The sequence below is a fragment of the Cyrtonyx montezumae genome, unplaced genomic scaffold (assembly GCF_038088225.1).
Source record: "Cyrtonyx montezumae isolate F1298 unplaced genomic scaffold, pur_monq_1.0 scaffold_11, whole genome shotgun sequence".
Lineage (NCBI taxonomy): Eukaryota > Metazoa > Chordata > Aves > Galliformes > Odontophoridae > Cyrtonyx > Cyrtonyx montezumae.
In genome coordinates, this window is record NW_027071837.1 from 514,135 (window position 1) to 530,048 (window position 15,914).

At 62.5% G+C, this 15,914-nt stretch overlaps 1 protein-coding gene across 1 annotated transcript in view; it reads left to right on the forward strand.

Annotated features, from left to right (window-relative positions):
- Window positions 1–1,521: 1,521 nt before the first annotated feature.
- Window positions 1,522–15,914, forward strand: part of STARD8 (StAR related lipid transfer domain containing 8) — a 33,372-nt gene continuing 18,979 nt past the window's right edge. The window contains exon 1 of the mRNA XM_065729212.1: window positions 1,522–1,543. The gene's annotated coding sequence lies outside the window, so the exon portion shown is untranslated. The remainder of the gene's footprint in view (window positions 1,544–15,914) is intronic.

Here is a 15,914-nt window from a genome sequence, read left to right on the forward strand (position 1 = left end):
GTCTGTTGGGTCTAAGAATGACATTTGTGAAATTCATTAATAGCATTACTAGCTATCTTGTCTCTGCTGTCTCCAGAGAGCTCAGCAGTGCTCTTAACCCTCTGCATCCCTGCGAGCTCAGCGCTGAGGGCTCTGTGCTGGGAGCTGAGAGCAGCAGAGCTGCCCGCAGGGCCCTGTGCAGGGCTGTCCTCACTGCCCCAGCTGCTCATGTCCCCGTGTCCCTGCTTCACCCCCATCTCCATGCAGGGGCACATGGCAGATGAGGCTCAGGAGCTGTGTGGTGTGTGGTGGTGACACTCTGTGCTGGAGGGCTGTGCACTGCCCCATGAGGATGAGCCCTGGGGGATGGGGATGGGGTTCCCTCCCAGCTCCTGGCCGTGGGGAGAGAGGAAGGGTGCCAAAATAGGGTTAAGCAGAGCAGTGCTGCCCTGCAGTGCTGGGCTCAGCAGGGCTGGGAGGATGTGATGGAGGATGTGGCCGCTCCTTGTTCCCATTGCGGTAAGAACATTGCTGATGGCCTCGTGCAGGCCGAGGGCTCTGCTTCAGCCTTCTCTTCTTCTCTTTTCCTTTTTCTCTCCCTGTGTCTGTGATGCTCAGCTGCACACTATGGAGTGCAGAGGGATTTCTGGAAGAGGCAGAAAGGTGTGGGGCTGTCAGTGGGATTAAGGCTTTGGGGTCATGTGAGGTGGAGCTGCTGCCAGGCAGGAGGTTCGTTGGGGAGCAGAAGGTGCTGAGGGCAGCATGGAGGGGATGGGAGGGCATGCCCGGAGTCTCCTAAGGACAGGGCCTTACTCCCCTCCCTCCCTTAACCTTCTGCAACTCTCACTGCCTCTGTGGGCATCGCTTCCTGGGGGCTGTGGGCAAAGGAGAGAAGTTCTGGTGATCTCTCACCACCCACACCCTGCAATCATCCCCCAGGCAGGTCTGAATGTCCTGGGGTCGCTCCCTCTGCTCCAGCTGTTCCTCGTGCCCCAGCAGATCATCCCAGGGGGTGCTGCTGCTCGGGACCGCAGCCCCTTCGTGCTGTTCTGCTCCTGGAGGAGGCCCTTAGGGCAGCAGGTCACTGCAGCAGCTGTGCTTCTGCCCTCGGGGCTGAGGCATTCTTCTGGGATTTGTCTCAGAGAGTGCTGTGCACACCACGGTGATGCTTTCCACCTAAACCCTACAGTGTGTGTGGAAGAGGCTGAGCCCACGGCCCCATCTCACTGCGTGCCCGTGCTGGAGCTGCTGCTGCCTTTGTGTGGCCGTGCTGTGCCCGCAGGGAACCCCGTGCTCACCTCCTGCTCACGGCCGCAGCACTTGGAGCTCACGAGCACTTGTTGCCCTCTGTAGCACAGATCAGACATGGAGCCCCATGTCACCTCCTGCCCCCCCCCACCCCCATGCTGCTGCCCGTGTCCCTGAGCCCAACTGCACGAGGAACACGAATCATAGGACATAGGAATCCACGAACGTGAAAATTAAGAAGACAACAAAATGATGCACGCTCTTTCTTCTTTCTTTTCACAGTGCTTCGCACGGCTAGAAGACAAAAAGGATGCAGGTGAGCTGGGACGGTGTTCCTCCGGGCACCGGCGCTCTGTGGTTGGGGCAGAGCTGGGAAGGACGGGACGGGACCGCCGTGTGCCCCACGCAGCCGCGTTCAGAGCGGCAGAGGCCGCCAGCGAGGGGCAGCACCGGGCCGAGCTCTGCAGAGCTCCGGGGCGGCCCTGGGGGTCTCCGTGCCCTCGGGAGGGGATGGGAGGAGTCACAGAGCCATCACAGATGGCTTTCGGTGTCTTTGCGGTGGGAGCCCGGAGCAGCCCGTCTCCCGGCGGTGCTCCGCGGTGTGGGCAGCCGCTGTGCTGCGGTTATGCGCGTTCCCGACCCCGCGCGCGGCTCCTCGTTGGCTCCCCGCTTCCTGCCTGACATCAGCTAACTTCCCACGTATTGTTCTGCTCCCAGCAGAAAGGAAAGGCTTGCACACAACCTGTGCACGCTAAAATTCCGCCCTCCGAGCAAGAAATCCCATTGGTGGCAGCGGCAGACGTCTCCCAGAGCAGGTCCCTGCTAATGTCATCAGGCAGTGACCTCCGTTTGGTTGCTGGGAGCTGAGCAGGGAGCTGGCAGCACCCCCACGTGCTGTAGGGCTGTACTGGGCAGCGGGGATGCTGAGCTATTTCTGAAGTGGGCTTCTCTTCTGGGCGTCTTGAAATCATATGGAAAAGTATGAGGGGTTCTGCTGAACTTTTGCCCCTCTGTGAAATAGTAAGGATGAATTTGTGCAGCATCTGGATCTCCAGGAATAACCTGCTAATTTTAGCTCTTGTTGATGTGTTGTCACAGCTGAGCTATTCTTCCTCCCCCAGCCTTGCTGCACACAAACCCTGTCTGAGCAGGTCGGGCGGGTGGGTGCTGAGCAGGGGGGCTGCTCCCACACGTGTGTGGGACACGGGGCGGCATCGCCTGCCCGGCCCCATGTGAACCTGGGGGCTATGTCTGCACCGCTGAGCTCTCTGCGTGTATTTCTCCCTATTGCTTTCATTTCCCCCGGTGGCAGCGGGTGCTGAGGGCTCTGTGATGGGGCTGCTGGGCACGGCCATGGTTTGCTCATGCTGTGCTTGTTCCCTGGCCCCGGGATGCTCAGCAGCAGCTGCCTGCTGCTCTGCTGTGCCATGTTAAAGTGATGCTCCTGATGCCAGCCACCCCCACGAGGGTTTGGTTCCTGAGCAGGGGTCCGGCCGGGTTTCCTTGTCCCTGTCCCCTCCTGCCATAAAATGTTCTGGAACTGAAATGCAGCGGCTGCTGCAGGAAGCAGCCCCCATCCCCCACTGCCTCCCCCGGCCCTTCTGGGGCTCTGCTTTCAGGGTCTGGAAGTTTTCTGTTTCCTGTAGCTAACAAAATGCACATTCCCCCTCGGAGCAGCAGGATCCTATCAGGGATGGGGGGGCTTTCTCTGAAGGACGGAGGGAAGAGCTGCTGCTGCTGCTGCTGCTGCGGAGGAGGAGGAGGAGGAGGAGGAGGAGGAGGAGGGTTGTCCCCGCGCGGGCGGCAGAGCTGTGCCCGCAGCGCTGAGCAGCTCCCGTGGCAGCCTGCAGCCCCTGGGCCGGGCTGGAAGGATGCTGCAGGCAAGGAGAGCCGCGGGTTTGTGTCCTCTGAGACCAAAGGGATCGAGAGGGAACTTCTGAGTGCGGTTACTTCCCTGAAGTTGAGAACATAGAAAGCTGGAAGGAAGGTTTGGCTGCGCGGTGTTTTTAATTTGGAAAGAGCTTTTACAAACGCAGAGGAAGGTAATGGCCCCAGTGCCTGAAGGGGTGCGCTGCTGGAGGGCTGCACTGCCGGCGTGAAATCACCGCCAGCCCACGCGGGATGACTCCTTCTCTTCCCAGTGACGCTCTGAACTCCGCTGCGGTGTTCCCGGTGCCCCGCACGCCCATCCCCGGGAGCGGTGGCCCAGAGGGGGCGGGGAGCTGCTCCCGGTGCCCGCACCCGGCAGCGCGGGGCAGGAAAAGCGGCCGCAGGAACGGGAGGGGGGGTCGGGGGGGGGGCCGGGGGCATTCCCTGCGGCGGCGCCGGTTGAACGTGGGAGCCGCGCGCGGCCGGCGGTTCTCCCCCGGGGGGGACGAGGGGCCCCGGGCCGCACCGAGGGGCGGTGGGAGCGGCCGCGGTCGTCGCGCCCCGCCCGGCCCCGGGCATCCCCGGCGGGAGGAGCTGCGTTCCTCCGAGCGCGGCCCCACGGGCGGCAGCCGGGACGGGGCCGGGACGTGCTCGGGCCCCGTGCGCTCCGCGGGGCTGCGGATGCGGTGCGGCTGCGGGAGGAGCGGGCGGGCGGGTGAGTGCGGGACGGGGCCGCCGTCACGCGGGGGGAGCACGGGTGGGGCGCTCCGGGAGAGCCCCCGGCGCTGCCGCGTCCACGGGGACCTCGGGTGGGTGCTGAGAGCCCCGCGGCGGATAACGGCGGAGGGGACCGGGCGGTCCGGGCTCTGCGGGGTCTCGGCTCAGTCCCCCGAGGGGCGGCGGAGCTCTCGCGGCCGTAGCGGCCGCTGTGAGCTGAGCGGGGACAGCCGGGAGGGGGTGAGGAGGGGATGTGGGGGGCAGAGCGCGGTCTGGAGGCGTGCGGAGGGGCTGCGGGCCGCCCTCCCCCCGGTGCCAATTCGGGGACTCCGTCCGGTGTCCGCCGGTGTGAGGGCAGGTAACGTGCGGTGCGGGTACGGCGAGGGGACTTCCTCCGGCCGCCCGCAGTGCTGGTGAGGTTTAGCGGTTTGCGACGGTCGTAGGGGTGTTTGGATGCACGGCATCCCGTGGGAAGCAAAGCTGCTGCTTCTCTGTGCCCGCGTCTCCTTCCGGAGCGGCTGAGCTGTGCGTCGCCCGGGGGGAGCGGCCGCAGTGGGACCCGGGGGGGCGGTCCCTCCCACCGTGGGCATTACGGCTCCGTAATGGGATGCTCAGAGCTTGTCCCGCTCTCCATTTAAAAACTGGCTTTAAAAAACCGTCCCTCTAATGAAAAATCCCGCCGTACTTCTCGTAGAAAAGGGGATTATTTCGCGTTTGATAATGTCACAGTGATACTTTCATTGACCTTTTCATTGAGACTGTTAGAAATGCTTGATGGGTTTTCCCTTCATTTCAAAGTTCACTGCTAAAAGTGGTTTGATGTGGTTTTAAAGACGATGGCGATGATGGCCTGTGGGTAGCAATCTTGAAAGCAGTTTGCTCTGAGCTACATGAAAGGGGAACAGCTGTCGTTTTTCTCGTGGCCCTGAAGTGCAGAACTGGACCTCGTTCCTGCCAACCTCTGATGGAGGCTCGTTCCTTGTCTGCTAACGATGTTTGGGGATGGCCCGCAGCATGCCACGAGGGTAGGAGTTTCTCTGCAGAGGTGGCGAGTTCGGCTTCGGTTGTCACAGGTGAGGGAGGAAATGGAGTTTTCCGAGGAGTTAAACTGTCAGGAACTTAGTGGAGGAGAGTTCATGAACTGTGCTGGGGGCACTGGTGGCACCGCGGCCCCGTGTGGGCACATGATGCAGGCAGCCACGTGTGCTGCTGCCCTGGGACCCGCAGCCTGCACACTGCCCCGGGCTGCACTTGTGCCAGAGCCAGGAGGGCTTTGTCGGGCTCATCAGCATCGTGTCTGTTTTCACTTATTGTGGTAAGCCCGGTGTGTGCATCCTGAGGCCGGGCCAGAATGAAAACCACTTCCTGAGCTCTGCAACCCACCAGCGTTACCTCTGGAACAATAAACCATTCTCAGCTTTCTTCCCCATCAGCATCCTGCCCCGGAACAAAGGCGGTGCCGCCTGCTCACACAGCCCCCCACCCACCGCTCAACCCCCCCAGCTGAGTGCAGCTCCTGGGGGCGGCCCTGGGGGTGGGTGGCTGCAGCAGGAGCAGCTGGGGGCCGGAGCTGGGCACTCCTCGCTGGCAGCTTGTTTATCTGGTGGGAGCTGGGGGCTCTCTGCTCCGGTTCGGCAGTGGCCACATAATCTGGATTCCTCAGATAAATTCCTGCTGTTTCTCTGAGATCTGTGGCTGCTGTTTTAATTGCCTTGAGCTCCAGGCCAGACACAGGACCCTTGTTACGCGGGATCAGCTCCTATGAATGATGCTGTTGTGCACGTCTCTGAGTTCCTCTTTTCCTCCCTCTCGCCCTCCTTCCCTGGAAGCTGGGGAATTTGGCTCTGGTGAAGCACTGCCCGCTGTGCAATGCCGACTCCATCTCCATGAGCAGTGATCTGTGCCCCGACACCGTGCGGGGCCCAATGGTGCCACCATCTCTGAGCAGTGACACCCACTGAGCTGTCCGTACTGCCACCTGCCCCGTCTGCTGTTCTCCAGGAGAGCAAACACGTCTGTGTGTGCTGGCACAAATCCCAGCACGGGGCCTCGGGTGGCAGTGCTGTGCCCAGGGACACTTCTGCTGTGCAGGGCTGTGCTGGGTGTGCAGGGCTGTGCCGGTGTGGGGCTGTGCCGGTGTGGGGCTGTGCCGGTGTGGGGCTGTGCACAGAGCTCTGTGGGGCTGCCCCGGGCAGGAGGGAGCGGGTGGCAGTACAGCTGTGCTCGGCACAGACCCGCAGGTATCTGGTGGATCTGGTTGATGTGACAGCATCACGGGGCTCTCCTCTGTCTGCAGCGGTGGGAAATGAAGCACGGATAGTGCTCACATTGGCAGAGTGAGAGTCCCTGAGTGAACGCTTGTGAGCTCACCCCAGGACCCACTCCTGCTCTGTCCGTCTCTGTGGTCACTTTTTGTTTGTACACCTGAAGGAGAATTTCGACTTTTTTTTCTCTGTGCTGTTTACTTTGGCTGTTGGAAAAAGAGGAGCGGACAGGGGCAGTGCTCAGGATGAGTTTGTTGTGGGCGCAGTGTTCCCCTCGTGGTGGGTGGTCAGAGGGGGGGGGGTGTTTCCCATGGACTTTCTGCTTTTTTCTGCTTTCTCCCTCCCCATTCATTTGCTGTTCTGCCTTGTCACCCGGCCGGGCTGTGCTGCACAGGGAGCAGTGCTGCTCTGTTCCCTGGGCCACGGGAGTGTCATTTTCCCGTTGTAAGGGATATCCCAGTGTGGGGCTCTTCAGGGCTTTATTTTAAGCTGCTGCTTGCCAGCACCATACCCGCGCGTTGCTGTTTGCCTGCTGGGCAGATTCCTGGCACGGTTTGCAGGCCTGCGACGTGCTCGGGTACTGTGGAATAGTGCAGCAGGTCCCCGAGGGTGCCAGCAGTTGGACTTCTTTGGGCTGTTCCTCTGTGCGATCCGTCCTTCAAAACGTGGATTTACCTTCGGCTGCGGCATCAGCCACGGTGCGGCCGGGCTGTCCTGCAGCCCGGGGGGGACCTGGGGGGGGCAGAGGAGCAGCGCTGCAGCGCGGGCAGCAGCGGCTGTTACCCGGCGGTGCCCCGGGTCAGCAGCGCGGCTCGGGCTGCACGCACCGCTGCTCAGGGCTGGGGGCGGGATCCGACCCGGGCGGCCCAAAAGGGCCCTCGTGGGTCTTCCCGTCCCTCCCCTGCGGGCCCTAGGAGCAAACCCAGGCAGGCCCCCTCCCCGAGATCCCAGTCGGTGTTACGCCGCGCTCCCTCCCCCCTTGCACGGGCGCAGCGTGGACCCTTTGCCGGGTGTGAGCGCACGCGTGCACGCGCACAGTGGGCTCGTTGTGCGGACGGGCTCTCCGCCATCCCTCGGCCGTGCGCTGGGAGCTATAAATAGCGCCGGGTGTGAATGCGGCCCATTCATCGCTCCGCGCCGCGGGGTGCGGTGCGCATCTCCCGCTCCTCCCAGGGCTGCCCGGGTCGCGGCTGTGAGCGGCTCGGTGCCGAGTGCTATCCCCGCCGCTCGGAACTCGATGTCTCTGGGAGAGTTCCTGCCTCGCTGATTTTCCACCGCCCCCGCCTCTCCCCTTCCCGGTTTGCATGAGGAAATGAGTGGAAAATGCTTGAAATCCTCCTCGGAGCCAAGCTGCTTTTTCCACTGACCGTCACCGCTCCGCTGGGGCCGCCCGGGCGCCGCTGTCCGACTGCGACCCACGGATCTCTGCCCACCCCGCACCCGTCCGTGCCCCCGCGCTGCCAACTCCCACCCGCGCCCCGGGCCGTCCCTGCCCCCTTCCCGGGACGGTCCGCCCGTCCCCTCCCGTCCGCCCCGTCCGTCATCCCTCGCGCCGTGTCCGTGCTCTCTGCCTCGTACCGATCTGAGCTCTGCCTCCTCCCGACCTTTCTCCCTTCCCTTTGCCACGAACAGATCTCTCCGTCGGGCGATATGCGGTAAACGCAGCTTTCTTCCTCGCAGCCCCCGCGCTCTATCCCCGCGTTACCCTCCTGCCTCCCGCAGACCGCTCTCGGCACGCGGGGAACCCAAAGCGGTGAGCCGAGCCCCGCGCTGCCGCCCCGCGGAGGGCAGCGGCGGAGAGCGGAGAGCGGAGAGCGGGCGGGGCCGCGCGGGGGGGGCCGTGCCGCGCCGCTATTGGCCCCGAGGCCGGGAGGGGCCGAGGGGGCCGCGGCTCCGCAGCCGACACCTGGAGCCCGGCCCCGGCCCTCGGCCGCCCGCCCCGTCGGGCCGCAGCTCCGGCGCACGTCAGCCCGCGGGGCTGCACCCGCCCGTTCTCCCCTCGGCGGTTCTGCCCGCAGGGAGCGCGGCTCCGACGGAGGCTCAGCAGAGCCCGAAGGAAACCAGAACCCCACGGATCCCTCAGGTTGGTGCCGGGGGAGCGGTGCCCGGGGCTGTCCCGCGGTGCGGGGCGGTGCGGGGCGGTGCGGGGCTGGACGCGGTGTGACGGCGCTGCCGAGCTGCTCAGACATCGGCCCTCCCGAGTTCGGTTCCGTGCTCGGGGCAGAAGCCCTTTGTCGTGGAGGTCCCGGTACGGCTGGAGGTGCCGCTGGCGGCAGCTCTCGTTCTTGTACACGTGAATTCTTATCAACGAGTGTATTTTTTTTCCGTTTACCTTTTAAGTGAAAGTGGTTCTGAAGCATTTCTGGAGTGGGTGTGTCTGGGTCTGCCCCTCTCCTGCGAGCTGTGTGGGGAGTGGGGCCCGGGGCGGCCCCTGTGCTCCCCCACATCTGAGGGAAAACCGATCCCATCCCTCTGCTAAAAGCTCCCGGGTGATTCCCATGTGTGACAGTGCATCCCGTTCCAGAGCAGCGCAGGTGTGAAATGCAGCTCCTGAGCAGGCTCCTTTTCTGAGCGCGTGCCTTTACGTACTCACATGTCCTTTGAGAAATAGTTTTCTAATAAAAGACCAACGGAATAAATGCAGTTGTGCTTCTGTTAAGCATTCCCGGTCTGCACTGCCTCACACGTCCACTGCTGAGCACAGGACAGGCTGCCAGCAGCGTGCTGTCATAACTGGGCAACGTGTGGTTGCTGAGGGCACTGCACTACCTCCCCATGGGCTCTGTGCAAATTTCTGAGAGCTTTCAGAGCTCCCCAGGTCCGTTGCAGTGGAGCAGGGAAGAGCAGGCTGCCCTTTGCTCGAGCAGAGGGACGAGGTGAGGCACCACCGGGCAGAGCTGGGCTGCAGGGCTGGGAGTGCTCCTGGTGAGGCTGCTGGGAAGTTGCAGAAGGGTGAATGCAAAACTGAGCCTGCAGTGTCTCCTCCTCTCATCTGATGGAGAAGGGGCTGTGATGGAGAAGCAGCTGAAGCCATCCCTGGGCCTTTGGGAGCGGGGTGGCACACGGAGGCTGATGGCAGTGCCTCTGCACGTGGCTCTGTGTGACGTGGGCAGTGGGGACAGAGCTGCCCCACGCTCACTGTGCGCTCCGGGCAGCAGCGGTGGCACAGCCGCATTCCAGCAGAGCCAGGGGTCTGCTGCTCAGTTAATGATTGAGCTGCAATAACCTCCTGCAATAATTCTCCTGTGTGAGAGCCTTTCTGAAAGTCACCCCCAGTGGCAGCACTGACTCTGCCCGGCTGCCGGGGCTGGGCACAGGGATTTAAAGGACCAGGCTTCTTTTCCCATTTCCAGCAGGAAATGCTCTAGGTGCACTCTCCTCCCACTGCCGCTCGTCCTGGGGCTCCCACTCCGTGCCCGGGCAGCACGGAGCTGTTTGTGCCATGCTGTCTGAGCCCCACACTCATTCCCTGCAGGGTGAGGGCTCCCACCCCTGCTGTCCCCCTCGGCTGCTCAGGGCTGCATCATGCCGACCTGGGGAGGGCAGCGGGATGATGCTGGCTGTGCTCCTGAGCCGCGTGCTGCTGCCGCACCCCACGCTGCCCTCTCTGTGCTGCCGGTCTCCAGTTGCACCCGGCCCTGCCCGCTCTTCCTCCCCGGTTCTGTTTCCAGGCACTGCCCGACCTGTCCCGGTTAATGATTGTCTGCCCGTGGCACGCGGGGCTGTTCGTGAGTCGCTGCAGGGCTCCTTATCAGAAAAGGGCACTCGTCACCAGTGCCAGTCACGGGCTGAGCAAACGTTAACGGCTGCCCGGGGAGCAAACAGCAGCGGGAGGTCCTCCCTGCCCACCAGGGGGGGGGCCGACCCCCGGGGGGATGAGCGGGGAGCAGCTGGCTGGGGGTGTCAGCTCCTGCTCGGGGCTGGATGCGGAGCTCAGCGCTGCCCGGACCGCGGGGATTTCCTGCCCTTATCTCGGGGCAGTGTGTGACAGCAGCACGTGGGGCTCTGCTCGCGCCGCTCGGTGCTGTGTGCGGTGCTGTGCGCGGTGCTGTGTGCGGTGCTCGCGGTTCAGCACTCACCCACCGCTCCTCACACCGCCCAGGGGACGCCTGAGTGCCTCGGTGCTCCCAGCAGTGCTCCTGCAAACATGGACAAGTGGCATCAAGGGAGGACGCTGCCGGCCTGTAGGTGTGTTCCTGTCCGAGTGCAATTTGTTTGCAGTGGTTGATGGAGGGGTTTCTGTTCTCCCTCTCCCACCCCCTTTTTTTGGCCCTCTGAGTTTCAGATGAATGATTTAACTGCCATCCAGGGCACAAGTTCAGCTTCTGAATGCCCCTTTGTCTGACGCGGTGCAGAGGAGGCGAGCTCGTGCCATGGCTTCGAGGAAAGGCAGCAGTGCTTCCCAGCACCCTGCACAGTGCTGCTGGTGGGCACTGTGTGTGGGGGGGGGCTACCACGGGGCAGCACCTCCATTGTCCTGGGAGAAAATGGGGGCTGTGGCACGGCCGTGTCACAAGGCTGCAGGGATGGTGATGCTTGGGGTGACTCAGAGCTCATGACCTCATTTCATCGGTGTCGTTGGGTAAGAGCAGAACCTCGGGGCAGCTTCGGCCTCCTCCTCCCGGACAGATCACTGCCCATCGCTCCTCCGCGTGATCTCCCTTCCCGTTGCGCCGTGCAGCCGTGTGTGCCCCGGCCCTGGTGGGGGTCAGCCCTCGGCACGGCTCTGCGTGGTGGGAGCAGGGCAGTGTGCTGTGGCAGGGAGCACTTCTTGCTGCAGTTATATGGCCCCGTTGTTCCGTGGTGCACACATCAGCTGTGCCGTGGGCTGGATCTGCTGCTGACCCTCTGCCCGGCGCTCCAGGCACGCGCTGCTTTGCAGCCAAGTGAAGCTGAGCTGCTGCTCTCCTTCCCCACACCCTCTGCCTGCTCACACTTCTGCACTGGGCATCCCCAGTGCTACTGCTGCTCCAGAAAAGCAACAAATATTTCAGGCATTTTGCTGCAGCAGCTGAATTGCATCAGGCTGCTGTGCACGTCGGGGAGGTGCGGGTCAGGGGGGCAGAGTGGGGGGCAGTGCCCATGGGGCGTGGGGGCCGTGTGCCTGGGCTGCCTCTGCTGCTGGAGGAGCCTTTGCCTCACATTCCTCCCTAGAGGAGGGGCAGTAGGGGGTGTCCCTCTGTGCGTGGGCTGTGATTGCTCGGGGGCACCACCGCATGGCACACTGAGCTGTGTCAGTCCTCGTGTCCCCTCCCCGCCCGCACAGCACTGCGGTCGGGTGCCCGTGCTCATCTCTCTGGGCGAGCTGGGATGGCTGTTCTGAGGCAGCTGGCTGCGGGGTCTCCGCATCTCTCTCATTCCACGTGGAGGGGCATTGGTGTGAAAGCGGTGTTTGTGTGTCCAGAGCCCCCACGTGGGGCTGTGCCCCTCACCAGAACAATGGTGGCACTGTGCGGCCCTTCTGTGTTGCTGTGCTCTCAGCCCATGCTCCATGTGGGAAGCCCACCCTCGGCTCTTGGGGAGGCTGTAGGGGATGTACCGGGTCAGGGCTCGCTGGGTGCTCAGGGGATGGACGGTTTGCACCTGGGCTGAGGATGTGGGTCTGGTTTTGCCCAAGCAGTGCTGGTGGTGCACGGACACCTCTGCTGAGGATGCACTTGTGCTGCCATCCAGAGCGCAGCTCCTGGGCCCTGCCCATGGGCCTGGGGTGGTGGTGGCTGAGCTCCTGCAGGGACTGCAGGGGTTAAATCCGCTTTGCAGTGTTATTTAAAAAGAAAAAGCCATTTCCTTCATGTCCAGAGACAGTTTATTTTCTGGGCATTCTTCGGGACTTGGGGAGGTGCCTTTTCTTTAAGGCATTTCCTGTAAGCAAGTTTATATTTGGACTGGGGAGGGGGTGGAGAGCAGGCGGGAGGGGAGGGAGTCAGCACCCGGTGGGGTAACCTCAGCTTTTGGCCACTTCTCCCAGATTGTTTGAGGGGGGGGAGGAGGGGGGACCTGCCTGTCCCTGTGCTGCTGGGCTCTACAGTGGCCACCCTGCTCGCTGGGGTGCCCAGGGCACATTGCACAGTGGGGCAGTGGAGCCTGCGCTGCGTCGGACCCTCTGTGGTCCGTCTGGGTACCACATCCCTCAGCACACAGTGCCTCTGTAGCTCTTTGGGATTCCCTCCTAGTTGCTGTAGCTGACTGCCCCATGGCTGCCTCAGGACCTGCTAAGGTACAGTTAAGCACTATTCTCTCTGGTACCTGCAAGGGTTTCTGGTTAGCATTGGGCAGTAATGAGGCAGTGAGGTTTACCTTCACCTGTTAACCCGGCAGGAGCTGTCCTGCCCTGCCCGAGGAGGGCCCATGCTGGGCAGAGGAGCTGCCAGCCCTGCTGCCACAGCTCGGGTGATGGCACATCCCCACCAGAGCCCAAATCCCAGGGCTCACTGCCTGCCCCTGTCAGGCTGTGTTCCCACTGCCCCCACGTGGGAACAAACACGGAGCGGGCAGGTGATTAACACGGGCAGGTGATTAACACGGGCAGGTGATTAACAGGTAGGAGCATCGGGGCGTGCTGTGCTCCCGGTGTTTGCGGAACAGACTGAACTCTCTTCCCGCTGATATTTGATCAGACGTTTCTTCCCGTGCACAATCGCAGCTCTCTGCAGCTGCCCGGGGTGAGGTGCAGCAGGTCGGGGTCGGGCAGTTCTCCCATTGTTCCCCATGCCAAGTTTCTTCTCCCCCATTTTGTTTTCTTTTTATTACTGTGATTTCCTAACATCGGAAGAGGCGAGTTATGAAACTGGAGTTATCCAAACACGTCTTGTTTGAAGATAGCGTTTCATGCAGCAGATGCGGCTTCCTGCCCCGTAAATGGTTCTCATTGTTCCTCTTTGGCTGTCGGCCTACGGCTGTTGGGGCCGTGGTGGTGCGGGGGGTGGGCAGCCCCCGCTGGGTGCCCTGGCCCTGGGGCACTGCCATGGAGCTGAGCTGTGTGCTCTGCTGCTGGGGGCGGCACTGGGATGTCTGGGGGCTCGTGGGGGGCTGCCCCGTGCGTGGGTTGGGAGGGCACGAGCTGCCCTGGGGCTGCGGGGTACCAGCTCAGTGCCTTCGGATGGAGGTGGTCAGCTTTTCCTGTTCGTGTCCGTTCTCCCGTCTGGAAGATGGGACTCGGTGCTGTTTTTCAGCTGGTGCTCACACAGCTCCATATGCTGTGCACGTGCAGGATGGCCCGCGGGGTCCCATGTGTTTGAGTGGGATCAGACCGTAGGGCCGTGATCAGTGCCAGCTGCTGGAACGGAGGCAGGAAGCCGTGCAAAGCACTCACGAGCACCGCACCATCACCCGCTCCGCTCCTCCCCATTCCAGCTGTGCTCCGGGGCTGTGTGCAAGGACAGCTGCTGCTCTGAGGTCCTCCTTCAAGCTGAGAAAGGGGAAGGAACCACGGGACAGGGTGAGAGCGGCCCGGTGACGCTGTCCGGGGGGCAGGGGTTGCTCCCAGCCCCACAGCAGCCACGTCCTTTTCAGGTGTGGAGGTGAGTGCCCGCTGGTGCCAGGGCTGGGGCTGGTGCTAGGGCTGGGCTCCCGCTGCCCGCTCCTCTCCCCTTTATGCCCCGTGTCTGTTGTTCCCCTGCCTAAAAACCGCAGAGCTCTCTGTGCTTTGTGGGTGCCCCGATGGGTAACTGCCAAACCGCCGTCCGACCGTTGTCTGACTGAAGAGGACCGACTGGTTGTCCAGGAGGAAATAAGGAGAGGAGCGATATGCTCCTCCAACAGCTGCCACAGAGATGACACGTGTGTCTCAGTGGGGTGGGGGGGCAGCCTGCCCACACTGCCTGCAAGGCCGAGCGCCGGGTGATGTGTGCTGAGCTGGCAAGGACTGGAAATCCCACGTTGGTGACGGGAGCAGCCCCCTCCCCCCAGCAAAGCAGCCGGGCTGCGTCTGAGTGCTGAGCGCTGGTGGGGCCGTGCCACTGCTGCCCCTCTCTGCTCTCAGTCCCATCCGCGGGAGCGCTCCGTTGTCCTTTTAAAAACTGTTCCTTTTCTCCGCATGAATGGAGGGGGTTTTTGTGAATGTCCTTTACGGGATGTGAAGCCACAGATGTTTGCTCATTAACTACGCCCTGCGAGGCTGCTGCCGGATGCAGCGCCAATCGCTGGCAGGGATCTGCACGTCGATGCTTTTCCTTCCTGCTCTGCCCCGCGCCGGCCCCCTCCCACTGCCCCGAGCTGTGCTGGGGGGCCCCGCTTGCTCTGGGTGTGCTGAGGTGTACAGTGGGGCTGCAGAGGAGCCCTCATCCGCATCTCTGTGCTTTGGTTGCAGTGCGTCAGAGGGTGGAGGGCAGCGGGGTCAGGAGGTGGAATGGTTGGTGTTTGGTAAGGTTTGTGGGTAATTCATCCCGTGTCTGTGGAGAGGGGGAAACACGGGGAACTGAGAAAGTCTTCCTCATCAGAGAGCCCTCCCGGCACAGGGAGAGGGGAGGCTGCAGTCCCAGCCCCGCGTTGGGCTGATGGTGCTGAGCTGCACCATCCCCAGGCCGCTCTCTGGCTGCAGCAGCTGCCCCACACCTGCCCCACGTGTCCCTTCCCGGCCATGCAGGAGCTGTGCAGGCTCCTGGCAGCACGAGGGGTGTGTGGGCACGTGCACGTGGGTCTGTGCCCTCCTGTGCATTGGGCTCTGAGTCCCTTTGGTGGACGTGCACCACTCAGAAATCAACGGCTCATAAAAATAGATGCAGCTGATTTCTAGGAAGGTGAGAGCTGCGTGGTTTACCACGAGTGCCGTCGTCCTGCAGTGCTGGGGTGATGTTTTCTGAGGCCGAGGGTTCCTTAGAAGTGTGCAGGGGAGCAGCAGCACGCTGCTGGGTCTCAGTGCTGCCGGGGTCAGGAGATATCAGTGTATTCAGGCTGTGGGGATGGATGCCTTCCATGAGGAGCACAGCTCATCCCCGTGCTCTGCAGGCTGCTCCCTGCTCCCCTTGTGCCCTCTCACCTCGAGCACGCGGGCATTGGCTGTGGGTCAGCCCTCAGCCAGGCACCAGAGCCCCGAGCAGCTCCTGCTGTGACGGAGCTCCTTCAGTGGGGGCTTTTGCAGGGCTGGGAAGCTGGAAAAAACGTGTCTGTTCCTGCCAGAAGTAAGTGGCCTCTGTTTCCTAATGCTGCTGCTGCAAACGGTCGGCGTGTTGAGTTTGGGTGTTCCTGCTGCCTCCGGGGAGGTTTTCCTGCTCCTGATCCCACAGCTGCTGCAGGCAGAGCACCACTGGGATCACTGGGCAGGAACGCGAGCTTGCCTGCAGGAGAGGGTCACTTTTGCTATCACTGGGAATTGTTTCCCATTGCTTACAGCAGGTGTGGGGTTCAGGCCTGGTCCTGTGGCTCCCAGTAGCACCAGTTCCCGCAGGAATGGCCATAATGTGAACTGCCTCGTTGGCCGTGCCCCACAGCCTGCTTCAGCTCCTCGGGAAATGGCACGCTGTGCATGAAGGGGTGGGACTGCACCTTGTGGGATGTGCGTGCAAGGGGAGCGGGGCCGGCCCGGCAGAGCTGCCCCGATGGGGGAGGACAGGAGCAGCTGGGTGAGCGGGTCTGCGATTCCCACTGCAGGCACAAGGTTCATCTTCCACTGGGATCCAACCCCTTGGCTGTCAGGCCAGCACGAGCCCGCAGCGTCGCTTCAGGCCAGCCTTTGCATCCTGTTTTATGTTCCCTGACATTCCCCACATTCCTGGCAAGGCATCTGTATTTAAAAAAAATATATTCCTTTGTCTGTTTGCAGAACTGTGACATCTTTTAATACTGCTCCTCAGCAGTTCTGTTGGCTGCTCTCTGTTCGCTTCCCAAGGAGATGGAGTT